Raw genomic sequence first — 24,416 nt, forward strand, 5'->3', positions numbered from 1 at the left:
CAGTATCACAGATCAATACTCATCTCACCTACCTTCTTTACCTGTTGTTAAAAGTTAACAAAAGCCCTCCATTACTCACTTTGTGCAATTTGTCAATCAGTGGAGTCATTCTCCATAAGTGACCCACTAAATCATGTAAATATTACTTGGAAACAGCACAGAAAATACAGTTGTGTAAAATCTTACCATAATGACAGATGTCCTTCTCTTCACTGTTGCAGTATTCCTTACAATAGGAATCCCCTGCCAAGGGCAGCCTAATGTCCAGCCAGTACACCAAAACCTTTAGGTGGCTAAGGGTACTCTGTACATCATAGGTATGCTCCCCATGTATGGCATAGGGCACAATAGGTGACATCTGGACATGACATCCTCAGAATTGAGAGCCCCAGTAGGAATTCCAGTCCAAGGATAAGAGAGGTAACAAGCAAATCCAGAAGGGAAAAGAACCTGGGGGGGTGAATACTGTAACAGTGAAGTCAAGGACATCTACCGCTATGATAAGATTTTATACAACTGTACTACATCCTTCCATTTCATGATTGCAGTTTTCCTTACAATAGGGAGAGTGCCAAAGCTCAAAAAGAAGACAGGGAGGAGGAAGGACCAGCAGAGCACTCCAGGAAGCCATGAAGGATGGCGCTGGATATCACATTCAGTTTATAGTGTTTGGTAAACGTTTGCACAGAAGTTCAGGTAGCTGCCTCAAAAAGAGGATTACTGTTACTATTTAAACCCTTGAAAAAAGCACCAGAAGAAGCCACACCCCTAGTAGAATGAGCCTTAACAGAAGAAGGAAGGCTCTTGCCATGAAAAAAAAAACAACAAAAAGAACTGGCTTTAGCTATCCAAGAAGAAATTTATTTTATTTATTTGCAGTTTGTTGAATGGGAAAGTCCATTGGGCCAGTATGACCTCTTTTTCAATGGAGGCTCAGGGAGAAAAGCTCCATGTACATACATACAGAAACAATACCAGCAACAATCATATCAAAATTAATACAGGGTAATACAGAAATAAGTCAGAAGTTATTACACACAATTTCACAATACCATCAACGAATCGAATCAAAATTAATGCAGAGTATTACAGAAATAAAAGTCAGCAGAAGTTACTACAAACACATAAAAAATAACAGAACTGTACAGTATGCCAAAGTTATAGGTTTATGGTGCATTAAGCATTAAGACTTCTGGGAGGCAGATAACCTGTAATATTTAAAGTGAAAAGAAACAAAAATAGGGAGAGTAGGAAGTTATAGGAGTCAGGAGAAGGAGGAAGACTAGGGCAACGTTTTGAGAAGCTATACTTGATGGCAATGAAAGTATAGCATAGAGATTAGGAGGGGTCGGAGCAAGAGAAATAGTTTGCTTGGAAACAGCCAATCCTAAAGACCTAAAATAAAAGGAAACAGCTAAACAGAGCTGCAAAAAGCTCTGGTCTTATCCAAATAAAATCTGACTTGTCGATGCAGATCCAAAGTATACAAAACCTTCACACTAGCAGATTGTGGAGAAAGGAAAAAAGCAGACAAATGAATAGCCTCATCAAGAGACAACTCATTCACCACTGGGCATAACGGAAGGATTAGTACAAAAGTACACCTTGTCCTTATGGAAAACTAAAGGAAGAACAGCCATAATGGCTTAAAGCTCAGACACCCATCTGGCAGAAGTAAGCTCCAACAAAAGAACAGTCTTCCAAAAACAATGCTGCAAGGAAATTGAAGCCGCAGGCTCAAAAGGAGCCTGGGTCCATTTCTCCAAAACAAAATTAACATCCCAGGAAGGAGGGACAGGCTTCCTGAGAGGTCTAATATGAAGGATGCCTTTTAGAAACTGTTTAGCCTCAAGTCTAGACGCTAAAGGGGGTGATAAAGGCAGACAAGCAGAAATAGCTGACAAGTGGGCCTTAAGAGAAGAATATGCCAACCCAGCAGTGAGCAATAACACATATAAAAGAGAACCAAAGGTACATCCACAGAAAATGGATCCAGGTTATGAGAAAGACACAAAACAGAAAACCTCTTCCATTCGTATAAGTAGAATTTCCTAGTAGTGGGTTTCCTGGCCTCCTGCAGGACCCTAAGCACATCCTCAGGAAAAAGGTGTCTATATGGAATCAAAATCCTATCACCCACAGTGTCAGCTGAGGACTGGAAAGGTGGGGATGGATGAGAGATCCCTTGTCTTTTATGGGTAGGGCCACCCTGTGAGGTAACTTGTGATGACTGCCCTTGTCTAAATGCAGAAGAAGAGGGAACCAATGCTGTCTGGGCCAAAAAGGAGTCACCAGCAAGATTTTGGGAGCATCCTGCTTTACCTTGAACAGGACTTTGGGAATGAGAGGAAGGACAGGGAAGGCATAAAGAGATATCTTATTCCAGGAAAGAGAGAGCTCACCCACCTTCCAGACCAGACGATACGGGGACCTGGCACAGAAAGAGAGGAAGATGCTTGTTCAGAGGGGAGGCAAACAGATCACCTTGAGTACCACCCCACTGGTGGGCAATGTCCAAAAATGGGTCTACTTTAGAAGACTGAAAAACCAAAAGACTGAATCTCAAAAGACTGAAAGTTCAAAATACTGAAAGATGGAATTTACCCTTTCTCCACTGTTGTGCGATCTTGGAGTTGGCATATATAGTTAGCAGGGGGTGTGGGAGGCAGTGGGGCTTGCCCCCTGCATTAAAAATGTGTTCAGTATTTTGAATATTCAGTCTTTTGTGATTCAAGTGTTTTGCTTTGTCGATCTTCTGAAGTAGACCCCCAGAAACACATCCCAGTGAAGCATCCGCTAGTGGGATTGTAATATGGGCCTGCTCAGAGTCTGCCACAATGTTCTGATTTGAGGGAATGCAAACTACCTGAAGTGCCACTTCATACAGGATAGCTAGCTCCAACACGTGAAGTGCTAGCCTGCACAGGAGATAAGATCTTGTCCCCCTTGCTTGTTGACATACCATATAACTGTGGTATTGTCTGTCAGTACCTTGAGGGGCCTTGGAATGAAAAGAGTTGTTGACATACCATATAACTGTGGTATTGTCTGTCAGTACCTTGAGGGGCCTTGGAATGAAAAGAGTTGTTGACATACCATATAACTGTGGTATTGTCTGTCAGTACCTTGAGGGGCCTTGGAATGAAAAGAGGATGAAAAGCTTGAAGAGCCAACAGAAGAGCTCTCATCTCTCTGACATTGGTGTGCTCCTTCTTTTGTTGAGGAGACCAAAAGCCCTGCACTTTTAGACAGCCAAAAGAAGCTCCCCGAATCCTATGTCTTAAGCATCTATGAACAGTGCCTGAGAGGGAGTGGGGTTTGAAAAGGAAGCCCTGGGTTGAGTGACAACTGCCAAATCCACCACTGGATTTCCAGCTTGAGGTATGGAAGAAGAGGGACTATGAAATCTAAAGGATGAGAGTGTTGAAGCCAAAGTGACTTTAGTAACCACTGAAGCTTCTCATGTCCAGCTTGAGGTATGGAAGAGGAGGGACTATGAAATCTAAAGGATGTGAGTGCTGAAGCCAAAGTGACTTTAGGAACCACTGAAGCTTCTCATGTAGAGTTTGGTTAAAGGGAGTACAGGAATGGTGGAGACCATAAAACCCAGAGCTCTTAGAAATTCCCTGGCTGTAACTGAAGCCAAAGGCAAAAGGGATTAAAGAAGGCAATGAGAGATGAGAGCTAAGGTCTTAGGAAGTGGCAAGGATGCCAGCATTGGAACAGTTTGGATCTTGCATCCCAGAAACACATGATCTTGTGAAGGAGTCAGGAAGGACTTTTGCAAATTTATACTGAACCCCAGGCTTTGCAGAATTAAGATGGCAAAATGAAAATGCTGCAATAGAATCTCAGAAGAGGATACCTGAAAAAGTAGGTCATCTAAGTAGGGAAAGACCTGTAACCCCCTTAGCTGCAAAAAGCAATCACAGGAGCGAAGCATTTGGTGAATACCCTTAGGGCAGTAGAGACGCCAAAGGGCAAAGCAGAAAACTGAAAATGCTAGGAAGCAACAGGGAAACGTAAACATTTCCTGAAAAGGAGATGAACAGGGATATGAAGGTAAGGTCCAAAGAAACTAGAAAAGCCTGAGGAAGCAACACAGGAAAAGTCTGAAGGAACATCCGAAAGGAAGGGACCCTCAGAAACATGTTTAGGTGAGAGAGATCCAGAATGGTGCCCTCTTTCCTCGGGACCAAGAACATTTTGGAATAAAATCCCTTCCCCCTTTGAGAAATTGGAACTTCCTGAATAGTCCCCTGAGTCAAGAGACCGTGAAACACCTCTGGAAAAAAGGCTAATTGTTTCTGAGGGGTCTGAGGTATACCCATGAAAGGGGAAAAGATTTCCAGACCATGTAGTACCCTTGGTGAATGATGGAAAGAACCAAGGAACCTTCAGTAATCTTTAACCAAAGAGGAAGGGACAGGGAAAGATGAACATAAAGAGGAATGTGGCTGAAAGGAATAGGACAGTCAGACAGCACCTGGTTTATCAAGAATAGGAGATTTCTGAGCTAAAGGAGTCTGGGTAGCCTTAGCAGAAGGAGCCCTTCTGCCACCTGTTTTTAATTCTGGGGAAGGGCGAGACTACCTAAGAACAAAGGCCGACTTATTAGGGTAATTTCTTTGGCATTTAGGTGCAGGGGAGACAAAGATATGTTTTAGTCCTTGTAAGGCCTTAACCTTTTCCTGTAGGGACTTAATTCTGCAGCAGCAGCACCAAACAAATACTTATTATCCAGAGAAGCAGCCATCAACTTAGCCTTAATATCATCAGGCAAAGGTTGGAGCCAAAGCCAGGAATATCTCCATCACAGGACCAAAGACAGCAGCCCTAGAAGAAGCATCTGCTGCACCATAACAGAATTTAATAGAATGGCGAGCCACCTGAGAAGAAGTCCCTAACAAAGAGGGAGCAGAAGTCTTCCACTCAAAGTCAAGAAGGTCAGAAATAACCTGAAAGGCCTGAGACAGAAGAGAAAATATACCTTGTCATATGGGTCTGATAACTGACAGCCCTAAATGCAGGGATAGCTGAAGTATATACCTTCTTACCCAGTCTTTCCATAGCTCTGCTGTCTTTATAGGAAAGAAGCAACTTTGTTGAAGGCAGTAACTTTGATGGCTTGTCAGATGCCATAGACACCACAGAAGAGTCAGCAGATGGGCAATTATAAAGGAACGTGTAATCATCAGGCACCTTATAAAACCTATGTTTTTTGGGAGCAGGGGGCTGGGAATCAGAAACCTGAGATGAAGCAGAATAGGCAGCCAGAAAAGGAGGAACAGCAGAAGGTCTACGACAGTCCATCTGTAGAAGCTCATAATACCTCTTCTTAACCTCAGACTCCTTGGCACAATCCCATTTGAAAAATTACATCATTCTGGAAATAGTCTCCCCAAAGGAAATCTCCTCAAAAGTAAAGTCAGAACCAGTGGACACCCCTTCCACAGAACCATATTCTAAAGGAGGAGGAATCTAGAAAAAATAGGCAAAGAATTCCTCCTCCTCAAAGGAATCTTGTTCCCTGGGTCTCTTAAGAGGAGTAGAAGATGGGGGGGGGGCTGGAACATAAACTCCATGAGGAAGCTTCAAAGCCATAGTACTAAGCTAACTGCTATTGCGAGCCATTTTAAGCCTAGCCAATTATCCCTTGTGAGTCTCAAACCCTGCACCTTGTGTTTGTAAGGCAAACACCTTAACCATTAGGCCACCCTAATCTATGAATAAGGGCATTAAACAATTCTTGAGTGAAATTCTGCCATTCACTCTGAGGGTCCTTAGGAGCAGGAGAAACATGTTTAGTTTTTTGTTTCTTTGTTAAAGGGACATCAGCCTTGTAAAATTAAGAAGGCTCAAACCCCATAGAACACTCAAGAATGGTAGTCGGTACATCCTCCCTAACCAAAATCTGAGGAACATCCCTAGGCCCTTTGGTAATAATTAGCCATGGTTCCCCCTGAACATCAGAAGCGGATGTCTGCAAGGCCTCCAGGGACATACGTGAAGCCAAATCCATGATGGCCTCCGAAGTGGTCATGGCAGAAGAATCCAACAAAGGAGCTGGGTGATCTTCCAGGCTTTCACTAACCTCAACAGAGATGTCTGGCAGAGGAGGCACAGCCGAAGAATCAGACCTAGCTTTCTTGGCCTTCTTCTTATTCGTGGACAGCTGAACTTCAGAGCAGGAAGTTTCTTCCATGACGTCTTTTGCCAAAAGCTTAAGACATTGAGTTTCTAAATATATGGCCAAAGAGGAAAGCCAACTATGCAGAGTCTTCAGGATGAAAGCCTGCCAAACAGAACAGGACATATGGTCATGCGAAACACCTAGACACCATAAACACTGCTCGTGACAATCTTTATAGGGAATCTGTCTCCTGCACTGGCATTTACCCTTTCTGGATGACATGAACCTCCCAAGCAACAAAAACAAAAGAAAAAAGATAAAAACAAAACCCAAACAGGGCATTTATCTGAAAATAGCTTGGTGAACCAGTAAATGAAGCAAGCATTTAGACCAGCAATCAAATATGGTGTTTGGACTGGTGGCAAAGAAGTTCTGAGGATGGTGCATTTGGAAGTCACCTTTATGCACTATGCTATATGATGTGTGTGTGGCATATGGCGTACCCTTAATAACCTAAAGGCTTTGGTATACTGGCCGGATGTCAGGCTGCCCTTGTCAGGGGATCTCTATCGTAAAGGAATATCGCAACAGTGAAATGAAGGGATATCTTTAATTACTATAAAAACTGTAATCTTAGCATTTTACTATGGTGCTGCTACCAAGCACAGGATCATAGGTGATTATTAGGCTATCGGCCCAATAACTATTTGACGTCTAGCCACAACTTAACCCAGATTTACCAAAATATTGCTGATGTGTCAATACCTCAAGGAATTTTATGGTTATGATATGTGAAACATTCTGAATACTTAGGCAAATCCAAGAGACTTTGCACATGCATGTAACTTCCCCCTCTCATTTAAGAATTAAAGTCTGCTTGCTACCTTAAGGCCTGAAGTTTCAAGCAAGGACAGAAAGCTTCTCTTCATTACTGGAAACTGTTATGGACAGATCTTGCATACTTTAGGCAATATTTTTGTTTAACTTCCTCCCCACAGAGTGATCAAGGAACATACTAATTGTTATACAAAGGAATAGGAAGGGTAAGGGGGCCATAAGACTAATAAATAGGAATAGGAAGGGTGAGGGGGCATAAGACTAATAAATAGCCAGCCTAACTCTAGATACATTTACTTGACATTCTCAGGCCTTTCATCCTTGGTTGTATATGAACAGGCATCAGAAATCAAAGGGCCAATTATCTGAGTGGAAATGCTTTATTCGTCCTCTTTTTAATTTCTCCAAGTTTTTTGGCTTTCTAATACAATGACAGGAATGGACCCATTCCCTAAGTCAGGGTATGCTTAAAGTTCATGAAATTTATATTGTTTCAGTCTTTGATATTAGCCAAAAGTGCTCTTTGAAACACCTGCAATTTGCCCAAAACTGACTCCTACAATTCATATGGAGTTACATGTATCAGTAACATCTCTAAATACAATTGTAATTTCTTTTTTATTAGACCCATTGCTCCTGCTACTACTATTGGAACTGTCTGAGCACCTTTCTTCAACAATGCTCTGAATTCTGCCTGCAAATCCTTGTATCTTATCACTTTCTGTCTCTCTGTATGGAAGACACCATAACCACTGGTTGTAGCAAATGCAGTGGTCAATACTATTTTTTTTAAACAAGAAACATCTTTATTAAATTATCACTTATGACAAAATGCAATCATAGATTTATATAAATGAAAAAAACATACTGACATAATCTTAGCACTTTACATCATGAACCATATTGACAATTTTAGTTGCAAACATTAAATATCACTTATACTCTACCCAATTATTGTCAGTCAAACATCATATACCTCATTGAAATCCTGCCTTCTTTTAAACCTCATTCCTCTCCTGTATGTATTGCTCCCACAATTCCCACTGTTTCTATGTAATTTGCTCCTACCCTTTTCTAAAGATCTCACTTCCAGTTCCTTTATCTTTGTTAATATATTCACTACTTCTAGTACAGTTGCTTTAAACATTGATTTCCACTTTCTAGCAACTGCTTTTTTGGCAGACAACATAATTAGACTCAGCAAGACCTTACTATGTCAAGGCAATTCCAATTCCGTATCATAGCCCAGAAAAATAATTTCCCTACTTACACCAATTTGCTCACCAAGGATCTCTGATAAAGTTCTCTGCAGGGAATCTTCAAAGTCTGCCAACTCATTACGCTCACAGAAAACATGTTCCCAATTACCTTCCTTCTTACCCATCACACCTCCAACACTTACTGTCTACCTGAGGAAAGATTCGCTGGAGTCTACTTGGGGTATAAAAATATCTATGTAAACATTTCCAAGCAAAAATACTAAACTTTCTAGATTTTTGTTGCATATTTGGGAGACAAACATATATCCCCCCTTTGTTTTCTTTGTGAATTGCTTATCCAGTCTCTCTTCATATTCCTTTTTAACCTCCTCTGATTGATTCTTATAGTTATCATGTAATATTTTATATGTTCTAATTATTCCTTCTTTAACATAAGCTTATGTTCTAAATTCATCTAAAAACTCTACCAGTGCTGGCCTTTCACTTAGGACCCCCTATTTCTTTTTCTTTGACTATACCCTGATATCAAGCTTTGATAGGAGAGGCAATCTCTAACCTGCAGTCCAAATAAATGCTTGGCATCTTCCCATTCTATTACCTTTCCCTCAATGGTTGTTTGCTCCCAATACCATGGTTCCTTTGCCAGTTTTCTGCAATGAATTCAAGCCTCCTTCTTGCCTATTGCCTGTATCCCAAACTAGTCATCCCTATCAGCAGAATCTTCTTTCACTTTGCCTGTATTGGCTTAGTTCTCATAATATTTTCTGCTACATTATGAATTTAATATTCTGCATGGTTACTGTTATTCTCCTTAAAGGTTTACATCCAAAATCCCAGTCTCTCCTTATTTCGTGAGTTTCCCTCCTGTTTCAGCATCATCATTTTCCACTTTGAATTACAAGTTTCTGCTTGTGCTATGTATAGGAGCCTTACCTGTGCAGCTCTGAAATATCCCTTCAATCCGGGTAATCACAATCCACCTTGTTCTATTTGGAAGAATCATCTTATCCCACTTGACTGTTGCCATCTTCCCCTCCCAGATAAAGTCCTTCAGCTCTTTATTAATTGCTACCCACAACTTCTCCTCTTGTAGATAAAAATATGTCTGACCTGTGTATAAGATTAAAGGGACTAAAACATTTTAACTGCTTGTATCTTACTATCCATATCCATATAACAGAGCTTCCAATTTCTCAGTTTTTGTATTATCTTTTGTTTAGTCTCTTCCCACATATGCTTAGCTGCCACACCAGAATCAATTTTAATTCATATTCCTAAACACTTAATTTTATCATATCCCCATAAGTATGGATATTGCTGAACTAATCCATCAACTTATTTAGCTATACCCAACTAACTCCATTACCAGGCCCAACAAAACAACCCCCCCAGGTACCACACTAGACTGGATCCTAGTATCCCATCCTAATAAAGTCTTAAACTCTGGCATTATACCTGACCCTATTGGAGACATAAAGTCTTAAACTCTGGCATTATACCGGACCCTATTGGAGACCACCTGCCAGCTTTCATCCACCGAGCTACCCACTCCTCACCTCACCTCACCTACACCAATATATTCACACACGTAACCTCACAAATTTCAACCCCACTACTTTCTCTGACTTCTTAAAACAAACAAACTAGAACCCCCTAAAAAAACTACCACTAAACAATGCCGTAGAATTTTTCAACTCAACCTTCTTAAATGTCAACTCCCTAGCTCCACCAAGAACAAAAAGAGTAAAAACCAAGACCGCCCCATGGCTAACCAAAGATACAAAAAAACTTATGCTACAAAGAGATAAATCCTGGAAAACATACCATCAAAACAAGCAGCCAGAAACTTTTCTTAAATACAAACAACTCTGCAACCTTGTTAAAAAAACAAATCATCAGAGACAAAAAGTCCTACTATATAAAACTCCAGTCTAACCAATCAAAAAACCCCAAACATTTCTGAAGTTCCATTAATTCTCTTCTCAAACCAGGTACCAAAAACAACCCCTGCCCTGACACCAGCAAATCTGATCCTGAAATAGCCTATCTATTCAACTCCTTCTTCACCAACTCCATAGCAGAACTGACCAAGATCTTCCCTAACAACAACCCTTCCCCTCAACCTATCCAATCTTCCCCACCCCCTACACAACCCTCTGCCCCCAATCCTCCGACAATATTTGAACTTAAACCCATCTCAACCTCCCACATAAAAAAAATCTCTAAATTAAAACCATGCTCCAATGCCCCTGTCAATATCCCATCTTCCTTCCTAAAAATAGCCGCAGATGGTATCTCTCTCCCCATTAGCATCTTGATCAATAGATCCATGCAGGAATCTTATCTGCCCAAATTATGGCATGCTGCCTTTATTCTACCTCTCCATAAAGGAGGCAAAAACAATAGCATCTCCAACTGCCACCCCCATAGCTATCCTCTCCCCAACCTCAAAATTTCTTGAAAAATGTATCCACCTTCAGCTTACGCCATTCCTAGCCAATTACCAACCCAACACAGCTTCTGATCTGACCATAGTACTATCACTGCCCTTCTCCCCTTCTTAGACACAACAAATCTTGCCCATGATGCTGGAAAAATAGTAGCTACAGTTCTACTAGATCTGTCCAAGGCATTCGATACCATCTCCCACACCCACCTCTTGAACCAGCTTTCAAACCTTAATCTCTCCCAGAATACCTTATCCTGATTCTCAAGCTACTTCTCTGACAGGTCTCAAGCTGTGAAGTGGGGGAAGGGCACCTCAACCTTCCTTCCTTCCTTCCCCCATTGGGGTACCCCAGGGATCCATACTTGGTCCAATGCTGTTCAACATCTTTATTAATGATTTCCACAAAGCCATACCGAGCACCAAAACTGTACAATATGCAGACAATTCAACTTTAGTCTGCTGCGCCTCTAACCTGTCAGAGCTTCAGTGACCCAAACTGCTTTCTCCTCCACTGAAAACTGGATGCTCCAAAACCACCTCTCACTAAATACCAACAAATCCAAAATACTTTTATTCTCTCCCTCAAAAGCTTCCCCTCTTGATAAAAACTTGTTCCAAATTATTAGCCAAAACAACTCTACTATAGAGGTTGTTCCCTTCGCTAAACTGCTTGGGGTTACTATTGATGAACACCTAAAATTTAACACTCACATCCAGCAAAACATTACGAAAACCCATATAAAACTTGGTATGCTATACAGACACATCCACTTTCTCTCTCCTCCCACCAGACAAACTCTCGCCACTACCTATCTACTCCCCTCACTAATGTATGGCGCTCCTATACTAACAAACTTACCTGCCTCTCTCCTCTAAATTGGAAGTTTGTTACAATAAGATTTCTAAATTTGATACCAAAGCCAAATTCTCCTCCCATCATTGCACTGCCCTTCATTTGTTAAATTGGCTTGAACTCTACAACCATCTAGACTATCTCCAAATTACTACAGCCCACAGACTAATTTTTCAACCTACTAAGTGCCCGGCACTAACCAACATCCTTCAACCTTACACACCTCAGAGAACTCTAAGATCTACTCACCAAAACCGAATCACTGTCCGCAAACCCAATCGCCCTGCTGGTCAGCTTCTGTTATCCTTTTCCTTAGCAAAAAAATGGAATTCTCTTCCTTCCTCTCTAAGGACCTGTGCAAACTTTGAAAACTTTAAAACTTAGCTACATTCCTACCTTTCCTCTAACAGGAAATGCAACTGCACTTTCCCCACCTAGCCTAATAATCTATCCACCCCTTGACTAACTCTGAGTACAAGCCAACCTAACATAAATGTACATATTGTAAATAACATAAATGCACATATTGTAAATAACATAACTGTACATATTACAAATAACCCATCCCACCTTTTTTGTCTCTTTTCCTTCTAAGTCTTTATTCTCCCTCACTATTAAGCTACCACTGCCATCCTAAATACTTAGATACTATGTAACCAAAAAATTTACTCCTGTTCTCTAGCATAAAATGAAATTGTAATTTTGTTTCTTTACTATGACTGTATCTGTAACTACACTATGTAATGTGTTTTCTTTACTTTGATTGTATCTGTAACTACACTATGTAATGCAGAGCTTTTCTCCCTGGGCCTCCACTGAAAACAGGCTCCATGAACCCAGAGAACCTCCCCGGTCATCAAACTAGAAATAAATAAATAAATAAATAAAATAAATGTGTGGGTAAATAATTTACTACTATTGCCTTTGTTTTAGCTTTATTAATTTTGTATCCTGAAAAGATCTGAAACTGTCTCATGATGTTCCACAACACTGTAATATCTTTTTCTGGTTTTATTAGGTATAAAATAATATCATCTGCAATTACAGCCAGCTTTTCTTGACTACCACACCAATTATATCCTTGAATTTCTAAGTCCCTTATTTTCTTTGCCAATGCTTCAAAATATAATGCAAACAAAAAAGGGGAAAGAGGACACCCCTGCCTGGTTCCTCTGCTGAAGCAGAAATCATCAGAGATGAACCCACCCACTTTAATTTTCGCCTCCAATCCCTCATGTATCCTCCTAATCAACCTTAAAATTTTATCAGGGAATGCAAATGCTTCCACTGCCCTGCTCATAAAGTCCCAGCTTACTCTGTCAAATGCTTTCTCTACATCAAGACCCACCAACCTCAAGGGTATTTTCTTACATTCTGCTTCCCTCTGGATCATCAATGTTCTTTTAATGTTGTTGAATGTTTGTCTCCCCTACACAAAACCACACCGATCATATCCATCAATTTTGGCGTCACTTTTGTCATTCTTTTAGCCATTATAGACATGGACACTTTATAATCATGGTTTAGTATTGAAATGTGCCTGTATGAAGCTGGATCTGATGGACCTTTACCCTCTTTAGATATTACAGCTATCACCACTTTCTTGCAGGATGTTGGTACTTCTCCTCCTCTTAAAATACGGTTAAACAAAACCTTTCAGATATTTATCATTTTTTCCCCTCCTAGATTCCAAACTTCTGCAGGAATATCATTTCTAAACAGCTATAAACCTATTAACACACCCCTTAGAGTTGATCCAGTAGTCAGGGACTTAGGGACACACACAGACAGTAATCTAGCCTTTGATTGTCACGTATCTACAGTGGTGAGGAAATCATTCTATGTTGCGCAACTTATAAACAATGGCATGGCATCTACGTCCAAGGAAGTCATTGTTCCACTGTATTCAACAATCATAAGACCTATCATTGAGTACAATGCCCCCTTTGGTATGTTCATAACCAGGCATATCCAACAACTAGAACATCCACAGAGGTTCCTCACTCAAAGAATACAGGAAATAAGTAATATGTCCTATGCAGACTGCCTCAAGGCCCTATCCCTGTATTCTGTCTCCTACAGGCTTTTGAGGGGAAATGTATTCCTGGCATACACGGCATTGTCAGACCCCACTCTGATGGACCTCCTGCATATCCACAAAACAAACAGTACCAGAATTACCAGTTCTAAAAACTTAAACCTTGCTTCTGATATAAATAGGACCTGCTGGAGAGATAGGTATGTATCTCAGAGACTACCCCGTCTATGGAACAGGCTCCCCATCTATGTGAAGCAGAGTTCCTCCCTAATCCAATTCAAGTGCAACTTGGACAAGTGGATGGGAAACTAGAAATTCATCCCTGGTTTGGCATCAACATCTCTGATGCCAACAGATAACATGTAAATGGTTCATCTCCCAGGCCCATGCTTACACTTATCAAGGGTATAAGAACTCATCAGAGATTTGGGATGCGTGGCTAGGCTTAAAAAGGCCCTTGTGGTCATTAGCCTGCAGATTGGTTATACATCACCATTTTTACCTCATCGCCACCTATTCTAACTTTTAGTAATTGAGCCTTATCTACCTCTAACGTTAGCAAATTTAATTCTTCCTTAAACATTTCCATCTGTACCTTTTCTTGACTTCCATATTTCTCTGCTTATACAGACTTTCATTGAATTTCCAAAATATTTCTAATATTTTTACAGGATCTGTTATCATCCTTGTTATAGGGTCCCTAAGCTTGGCAGTAGCCCTTTCTACTTTCTGCTGCCTGAGTAGTTGTGCTAAAAGTTTTTGTGTGCAAAAAATAGCTGCTTAACAGCAATCTTTCCAAACTCATACGTATATATTATCAAGGTAATCCCTTATTTTCTATTTAGCATTCTCATTTGCTTCTCTTCTTCTGTCAGATTATACCTATTTTGCAATACTTTAACATTTATTGGTTACTCTAAATAATTCTTGTTACTTCTTAACCATATCTCCCTTTCTTTTATTTCCACCCTTTTTTAAACTCCACTTTAATTTTATCCCACTCCCTAGGTATAATTTCAGAAGAAATTTCTATATTCTCTAATAGTTCCTGAATAATTTCCATACCCATTCCTTAAATTCCTCTCTTTTCAACAGATAGGTGGGAAAGCACCAGTGTCTCATTTTTATTTCATTACCCTGTATTTTTATTTTAGTTATTGTTGGCGCATGGTCTGAAATAGTTATTGGGTGTGTATCAAGACCTTCAATTACATGCACATGTTCCTGTGAAATGCAAGCTCTGTCTAGCCCAGCCCAGTTTTTGGGGAATATATAAATTCAGTCTGAACTCCTAGCACTGAATTCACATCTTCCATGCCAAATATTTTCACAAAATTCTTCAAAAATCTACCTTCCTTTGTTATATTTCCCCTCTAGGCTCCCCAGACACATCTTCACTATTGCAAATCAAATTCCAGTCCTTACCTATAAGTAATATTCCTTGCTGAAAGCTGATTATTTCTCCCAGAATATTCTTAAGCTCTATTATATAGCAGGTTTAGGTGGAATATAAATATATGCCAGTGTAATCCTCCTCTAATAGCTTCTTAATACTACAAACGTTTCATTATTACCCTTTTTATCCTCTTCTGTCACTATTGGAGCTCCTCTCATAATTAATATAAGTACTCCTCTTTTCATTTGTCCCAGGTATTCTGTAGAATAACCATCCTGAAAACATTTATCAAATTTACTTGTTCAGTGTGCGTCTCCTGAAGCACAGCTATTTGCACGCTATATTTTCAATACAGTTCAGTACTTTTTCTTTTTTGTATTTATATGTGAGACTATTGACATTTAAAGATATTACAGAAAGCATTAACGTATTTAAAAGTTATTTTCTCATCTTTTATGTATAAAAGCTTTTTGTTAAATGTCTAGCTCCATCTTCTGTGTTATGTGCATACACTGTTTGGCAGGTTGATCTATTATACAGTTGTTTCTTGTCATATACATTTCAGTCTATGTCACATCTCATAAAACTTTTTGTTTTACTGAAATCCCTCAACCAAACAAACACACCCTTAGAACTCCCCTAAAACCTATTAACTTAATAATAACACACACAACTATGCACATCTTCAAATACTGAAGTTTTATCCTCTTAATAGGAACAAATGTTCCAAAATGACAGCCACACTTAAGACTTGAGTTGGGGAAAAATTATCCATGCTAAGGCACATGGTGCAGCCTGTGCTTCAATTAAGTGCTGTCTGGTTTTGTCTTATCTTTATAACTCTACCAGCTGAGTAAACACTTGAATGTTTTCAGAGAACATTATCTCCTAGCCATTTCCCTTTATCAAATTGTCTTCTGGAGACATGAAAACCAGCTACAGAATTGCTAATAAGCATACATTTATTTGCTTCAAAAAAGCCTTATAATATTCAATATTCTTTTTTATTTACTTGCTTTCACTTAAAACATGTTCCTAGATCAAGCTAAGGGCCTTAATTTATTCATTCCCCTACACAAAAATGAGAAAAGGCACACTAATATTTTATTTTATTTTTTATTTACCATTTGTTGACCGGGAAAGTCCGACTAGGTTCCACAGAGCCTGTTTTCAGCGGAGGCCCGGGGAGAAATGCTCCAGATGCATGTCTTTGGAATGTGGGAGGAAACCGGAGTACCCGGAGGAAACCCACGCGAACACAGGGAGAACATGCAAACTCCCTGTCTTATTGTCCCTATTTCTTTTGTCATGCTCTTTTAACCAGACTTTTGTTCTTTTTTATTTTTTACATTGTAGTGCCTACATTTCTAAAAACTGAACAAGGGGAAAGAGACAAGAATGAAGAAAGAAATAAGAAAAAAACAGGAGCACCTTTTACATTAGTATCCCCATTACACTTAAAAATAAATGAGAAAACTTTATAGCATGTAAAAAAAATCATGCACTATCAAAATATTGTCATTAAGAAAAAACATTGTTTTACTTACAGTTTACTTTATCCCTCCTCTTCCCCTATCCTAACTGCTTTTCTGAACATTAATAACATGGAGGACGACATATGCTTTAGAGTCCCCTATAAGTTTAATGAAGTCAAAAAGAGTCCAATATGTCCAGATTTTCTTGATCTGTCATGTTTCACAAATGTTTTTTGTTGTTTGTCTTTTCGGCTTTTCCCGGTTAGGGGTCGCCACAGCGGAACTCTGGTCCGCTAATGATTGGCAGTAGATTTTTATGGTGCCAAGTTGCCAGCCCGATGCCCAACCTTCAGCGAAGGCACACCCATTTACGCACGTCTTTCAGAGGCCACTCGACTGCGGGGAGGACATGCAGACTCCACACAGAAGACACTCCAGCCGATATACAATTGCTTTTTAATCCCATATTTGTCAGTTTCCAAGTTACTCGTTTTATTCATATTCATCGTCTACCAAATCCTGTCTCTGCTTCATTTCCAATGTACTTCATTCTTCTAGTCAACTCTTGTGCTTTGTTCCCTCTCTCAAGTATTTTCCATTGAAACATTAGGAAAAAGGTTTCACTAGCACAGTCTCTCTGTGGTCTTTATTACCAGAAGAATAAATAGAATCTTCTTGTGTTTCACAGCTCACTTTTTGTTGGACAAACTTTTGTATTTCCTCCTTAGCAAGTGCTTCATCAAAAAAAGATTCTGTCCCTCCAGTGAAGACTACTTTGAAGACAAATGGATACAGCAGTTTGAATATCATGCCTGCTTCTCAACATTCCCTGAACAGTGGAATAAATTTACTCCTCTTCCAACTGGTGTACAATAGATAATCGTTCTCCACAAATACTCTGCTGTCTCCCACTTTTAGTACTTCTTTCTCCCACAGTTTTGTTAGAGTCAACTCATTCTGCTGGTAGGATTGCATTTTTACTATTAAAGGTCTAGGCTGCTTTCTCACAGCCAGATTTGGAGCATATACATGATGTGCCCTTTCAATTAATGACTCCTGCTGTGGAACACCAGTCCAGATTCTTGTTTGTGCGTTCATAAAATTAATACAGTCTGTTCCTTCCAGCTTCTCTGGTACTGCAGAAAATCTCAGGTTTTCCATACATGCTCTTTCCTCTAATTCTATTATTTTTTGAAAGCTCTCTTCTTGTACAGTCTCATATTCAGTCAGTCTTTTCTTCATTTTGACCTCTGATTTTTGCAGTGTTATCACCTCATCTGAGTATCTGTTTAAAGCTTCTTCCATTTTTTCCAGCCTTTTGTCATTTTAGTTGATATACTCTAGCAGTGTTTTGTTTATTTTAATTAGGTCTGTGTGCAGTTGTCTTATACTTTCCTCTAGGTTACTGGAAGTCATGTCTGGAGCTTGCACTACTTTTTGCTACACAGCTGCAGTACTTTTCCCAGTCAGTGTTCTCTCCTCACCTTTTGTAGCAGATTTTCTTGCAGGTCCTCTGCATTTCTTTTTTTTTTCCCTGGCATCCACACAGTGCACTTACTAGCCAGTCACAGAAATTTACCCAGAAATATAAATCCACTAGCTTTCTCTACTAAGTTTCTGTTTTCATGCTTGGAGGACTAGAATTAAGCTGTTACTCAATGTGTAGCCATCTTGGAAGTCCCTCAATGATCAATACTACTTTTGTCTTTTCCTGGAATACGACATCTGATTTTCTTTCATCTGTTTTTTGAACTGATGGTAATAGGTGATCACATGTGATATAAATGTAATTATTCTGTACAATGTTTTGTTATTCATTTTTCTAATGCTTCTCAACTACTTCAATATCGTAGTGTTTGCAAAAAAACAATGCAACACAGTCTTGCCATATTATTGTGCCTTTCATTATACAGGCCTTCTGCCATGAGTTTTATCACAAACAGCAGCAAGATGTGGGACTATTTCCAGTTCCTTTTTTTTTAAATACATAACCTGCATTTGTCTGTTTCTCCCACATGTTCAATGGACTTTATAAACCAACATGCATAGCCTACTATCCTGGGACACTGTTATTAATCTTTTATCTCTTGGTTTCAATTCATCTCTCCTTAACCATTCCCGAATCAAATCCTGACCAACATGAGGTTATTCCGGGATATCTTTGTATTTGTCACAATATTTTTGCCTTTTCCACATTTTTTTCCTTCTCCTTGTATTTTTTCTTTTGTTTTTTTTTTTTCCACATTCAGTTGCTGTCTGATTTTTGTCTACTTCTGATTTGATTTTTATTTCCACTTGACATTGATATGCTTCTGCTAAACTAAGCAGGGAAGTCATCTTAAGACTTCTTTTCCTTATATTTTAAAACTTTCATTATGTTTGGATCTGATAAGGTCAGAAGATATGTATACAGTCCACTACTGCAGATCTACAGCATGCATTTGTAAGGTTAGGTTTCACTGAAATGTGTGTTAGATATAAATACAGTATTCTCTTTGCAAAGGCCTAGAAATGCAGCCATATTAAAGCAGGCCTATATCTTCATTTTATACTTTACATTTTACATGCAGTTTCAATAGAAAGCAATGTTTCAGTACAAATGAATAACCTTTAGTGAAGAATACTAATAAGATTCTGAGCTAAAAGAATGTGCAGTACATTTGAATACAAACAGACTTTGTTTAGATGGTATGAGGCTCGGGAAGCAAGGTTAAAGAGGTGTGTAGAACTTGCAGGAAATTTACAGGGTTTTATTATTACTAGGAGAGCTACTTCAGACACAGAAGTTAGTTTGAACTGCTACACAATGTCATAGCAGCGCAGTCAACAAAAGTTTGGTACAGACACTTGGGAGTGCACATGGAATAATTCTGAGTATAGAATTTATAGGCATTATAGTGAGTGTAGAAGCTACGGACATTGTAATTCAGTCTATTTCAGTTTATCAGCACTGTTACTTGAGACAGTAAGATTTGATTCTGACATTGTTGATAAGTGCAGAAGTTACAGATATTGTAATTCAAGTCTGTTTCAGTTTATCAGCACTGTTATTTGAAACCGTAAGATTTGACACATTGTTGACATCTACCAATTTATGCTGCTACTACATAATAAACCAAAAAATGTGTACAAAAAAGGAGACACTGGCACTTTTTCAGCTCAGTTCTCAATAATTAAAAGATAAAGACATTCATTCTATTTTCTTCCAATTATTTCCATTTTTTTCCAGTCATTCCAGCTTCATTACAGTATCTTACAGTTTCACATAGTTCTTTCAATTCTTACAGTAATCAATTTTGAGGTCTACACCTTCTTCAGAATACATAGTTCTTTCAATTCTTACAGTAATCAATTTTGAGGAGGTCTACACCTTCTTCACAATATACAGTTCTTTCAATTCTTATAGTGATCAGTTTTGAGGAGGACTATACATTCTTCAGAATGAGGAATACATAATATTGGTACACACTGATTTTTATACATCACTGGAAAAACAAAGTATTTTTTGTTGTTTTCCTTTCTAACTGATCCAATACCTTTTGGAGCCAATCATCCTAAAAGTGTAAGTTAGAACAGGAACAGCAGATTGGCTTACAGTTTGGAATTTATTCCTAGATGTCAAGACAGTTTTCAGCATTAGTTTTAGTCTTCTGAAGTATTCCTTACTGCGTTTATTCTCATTTGTTCATGTTTTACTGCAGATCCTTCAGCATTTTTCACTAACCTGCACACATCTCCCCTGAACAAACTGCAGTCGTGCTACTATAAAATAGCTACGTTTGTCTCCAACATACCAACTTGCACACATCAATGCCTGGCCATTAAATCTATAAACTGGTTTGAGTTCCCTCATTACCTGCATTACTCCCAACTTACTCTCACCCTCAAACTACTAAATAATCCAAACTACTGCCCATCCCTTCAAACTATAATACAAACACACACCCCTACTTGACATCTTAGGTCCTCTAACAAGCAACTCTTACCCATAACTAAACCCAACAAAGGAGCTGGACAATGTCTCTATTCCCACGCCATTGCCAAACTTTGGAATGTGCTCCCTCTCTGTATTACTCTACTAGACTCCTTAAAAACATTTAAATTTGCACTAAAAGAACACTATCTCAATAACCTTGTCTGTTCTTGTACTTATATGATTAAACCACCTTAAATATTTTGGCCACTATACACTATAAATACTTTTACTAACTTAATATAGTTGCAATTTACACTATCTGTCTTCATATACAATCTCTCTTGCTTGCTTTATTTCTGTGGCTGAATAAACAGAATTGATTAAACAGTGTCTTACTTATGAGAATATACAAACAGAATTACTAAAAATTTAACACACTGGGTTTATTTTCTTGTATTGTATACCTCTATAATATGCATTTGTCTTGTATATCTACTTCAATTTTATTGTGTGAAAACTGTCGTGACTGTCAAAGTTAAGCTGGTTTTGTAAAATTTCTGTGATTCTATGGAGCTTTTCTCCCCTGGCTTCCATTGAAAATGGGTCGTTGGGTCCAGTGAACTTTCCCGGTCAACAAATGTCAATAAATAAATAACTTTATACACTCCTTCGGCTCAAGTTCCTGTAAATAACATTCCTGTCCCAGAATGATATGTTCTTTGTGCTGCAGCTTTCCTGCTTCAAACACTGCTTTTACACTTTAATCAAGACACAATTAACTTATTTTTATTTAATGACATTTGATTACTGGGAAATGTCCAACGGGGTAGGTTCCTATTTTCAACTTACATAATCTGGGAAAGTTTGGTCTACTTGCAGTTGTGCTTTCAACTCGACATCTGATGAACTATACAGTTTTAAGTCATAAACAAAAAGTGTCTAAGAAACTTTAATTAAGGTTGTTTTCTGGGAGTTAAATTGTAACCTCAGCTCGGTCTGTAAAACAAATAGCTTAATGGGTTAAGGTTTAATTAAAAAAGAATTTACAGTCATATTTAGATATGCTACTAATACATGTAACTCCGTCTGAACTGCAAAGGAGTCAGTTCTTGCAATTGAAGATTCAAGTATTACAGGAACTGATACATACATTTGCAGAGAAGATAATGAAGATCGAATAATGTTATACTTGCCAGGAGCAAAAGTAGAGGATGCGAGACAAGCCTAAGAATGCCTTAATGTAAGGAAATACGGATATGTTTTTATTCATGTCAGTACAAATGATCTTATCCGCAAGGATTCTATGACTGTTAGTACAGAACTTATAGCCTTCGTAGGTAGTATAGCTTGAACTGGTGTTAGTATGTATTTTTCACAAATCACATATAGAAAGGAAAGTCACTTCACCGTGAATGAAAACATTGTGGGGTAAATACCTACACAAAAAAGTCCCGTTTTAAAAAATAGAAATGTGTTGAGCATCTAAGCCTAATTTTGGGCACACGTGTTCAGATAGGATGGCATCAATTTGTCAAGATAAGGAAGGAGAATTTTTGCAGCAGATATTTTGCAATATTTGACAAGCACAAGGCAGTATTTTTTCCAGGTTGAAAATTTAACAGTTCCTACATAGCAACATTTGCATCTCAGATGGTTGTTAATGCTAGGAGTATTAATAATAAAGTTTTTTTTTTAACTGGAAAATGTGCTACGTCCCCACAAGATTGATGATGTCATCATTTCTGAAACATGATTAAAGAACAATGATTGGAAACCAGTTCTGTCAGGCTATAAATGTTTTTACTGTAACAGACATTTTAACAAAAAAATCAGGTAGAGGTGTTAACAACAGGGACTAAAGATAGTTATGAGACCTGTGATTATTACATTATATGCTCAGTGACAACACCAATAATATAAATTGTATAACTCTTACAATAAAAACAACCCTGGAACATATAATAATTGGAGTGTATAGACCACCACAGTCAAGTGCAGATGACCTAGAGGAATTCATACATTTTTTGCATGAAACAGAAGGGAAGAATAATAGCTGGGGACTTACATTTAACAGAGCAGTCTGGAATAATATTGATTCAACAACCTTAGTAAGGAACTTATTCACAAAGTATGCTCAGGAGTAACAGTTGCTTCAGACTGAAAAAAAACTACCAGGGAACGGAACATACTAAACATTGTTTGTGTTCCTAAATATTGTTACTGCATGTCAAGTTTTACTACAGTTGATGTGCAATGATCATGAAAACGAACGTGATCATGGGGTTATAAAAGATAATTTGTTACTAGATAATTCTGCCAAACTGAAATGAACCAATGCACAGAAGAATAATTACAGATTATAGATTATATGGGAGCAAAATAGTCATTACGTAAAACTAACTGGAGCGATGCATTCAGTGGAAAAACTGCGGAAGCAATATGGAAAGTTTTGAAAGAGAAACTGTCTAAATGCAAAAAATTAAAAAATAAATTTAGCATCAGAATCTCGCATACAATGTCAGGGGGATATATTTCCATAAGAACAATATACCTGATTAAGGTGAGAGACAAAAAATACAAGCAATGGAAAAGAGATTGAACTACAACTTTGAAAACTGAAATAAACAATCTGGACAGACAAATTAAGCATACCGTAAGATAAGATGAAGAAAATTTATATAACGATATTGAGTATAATAGGAAACAATCCTATAGATACTTAAGATGTGGAAGGATTAAAGACATACAAATTATGTGTAGATTCTAAAATTTATCCTCAGACACAACAGATTTTATATATATATATATATTTAAAAAATTTTATGCAAAGCGGTTTGGCTCCACAAAGGGGATGACAAATTGTCCTAGTGATATCCAGGTAATCTCATATATTGAAATCAAATTAGATTACACTGAAAAAGAACTATTCAAACTGGATCCAAACAATGCACAGGGAGGAAACGGAATTAGTGATAAAAGACCTGAAAACACTTCAGCAAGAACTCACACTACTATTATATCTCTTCTTTACTAGGTTGTATAAATATGGGGAGATTCCTCAAGACTGGAGACATCCGCTTATTTAAGGGAAAGGGGAGTAGGACAAACCCACAGTCATATGGACCTTAAGTCTACCTTCATGTTGTGGAAAACAAAGGAGATGGTAATACTGGATAAGTTATTATCAGAACTGGAAAGGTTGGGACTTGAAACCGTATATCAGCATGCATATGTTGAATATAGATCTATTACCACCAGTAAAATGATGTTCTATAACAATATAATAACAGATATGAATGAAAATTTGTGCTGTGATATAATTTACTTAGATTTAACTTTAGCATTTGACAGGGTCATGCACAAAACACTGATCAATAAATTAGAACTAGGTTTTGATGTACTCTTGATAAGATGGATATAGCTGCATGGCTTACAAATAAGTTATGGCAAGTAATATACAACAATTGGACAGGTGAAATTCTCGGTTAAAATCAGGGGGTCCCACAGGCTTTGTACTAGGCCCTTACTTATTTAGATTGCATCTTTCAGACCAAACTTTTTCATCTGAGGTGTTCTACAGTCTTTATGCAGATGACCTGAAATTAGTAAACTGATTACACGTGTTACAGATAAGACATTTCTGCAAAAGAGCTTGGCTAAATTGGCCGTTTGGGCACAGGAGAATTATATGCTGATAAATACATAAAAAACTAAGCATACGAGATCTGGGAGACAAATTGAAAGGTGAATATTTAATACAGCACCCAGTGATTGAAAGTGTGGATTCATTTAAGGACATGGATATATGGGTATATCCAGCTTTGACTTTTTCTAATCATATCAACTAATTGGTTAATGACTGCTATAGAACTACAGATTGTATGCAAAGATTTATAAAGTCTGAGATATCAGAAATGATGAAGTCAATGTGTGTTAGTTACATTAGACCCAAACTTGAGTATGGAATAAAAATATGGAAATCCTGTAAGAAAACAAGTGTGAGTAAACTGGAAAGATACAGTGGAAATATACCAAGGGCATCCATGGATGTGAAAATTTAAGTTATTACAAAATACTAAAATATCTGAACTTGTTCAGT

The 24,416-nt window shown here is 38.2% G+C and overlaps 1 protein-coding gene across 1 annotated transcript in view; it reads right to left on the reverse strand.

The window, feature by feature from the left end:
• DEPDC5 (DEP domain containing 5, GATOR1 subcomplex subunit) overlaps positions 1-24,416 on the reverse strand; it is a 2,513,958-nt gene that overhangs the window by 41,392 nt on the left and 2,448,150 nt on the right. The window lies entirely within an intron of this gene.

This window comes from Protopterus annectens, chromosome 4.part0 (assembly GCF_019279795.1).
Source record: "Protopterus annectens isolate FY-2018-M chromosome 4.part0, PAN1.0, whole genome shotgun sequence".
In the NCBI taxonomy this organism is placed as follows: Eukaryota; Metazoa; Chordata; order Ceratodontiformes; family Protopteridae; genus Protopterus; species Protopterus annectens.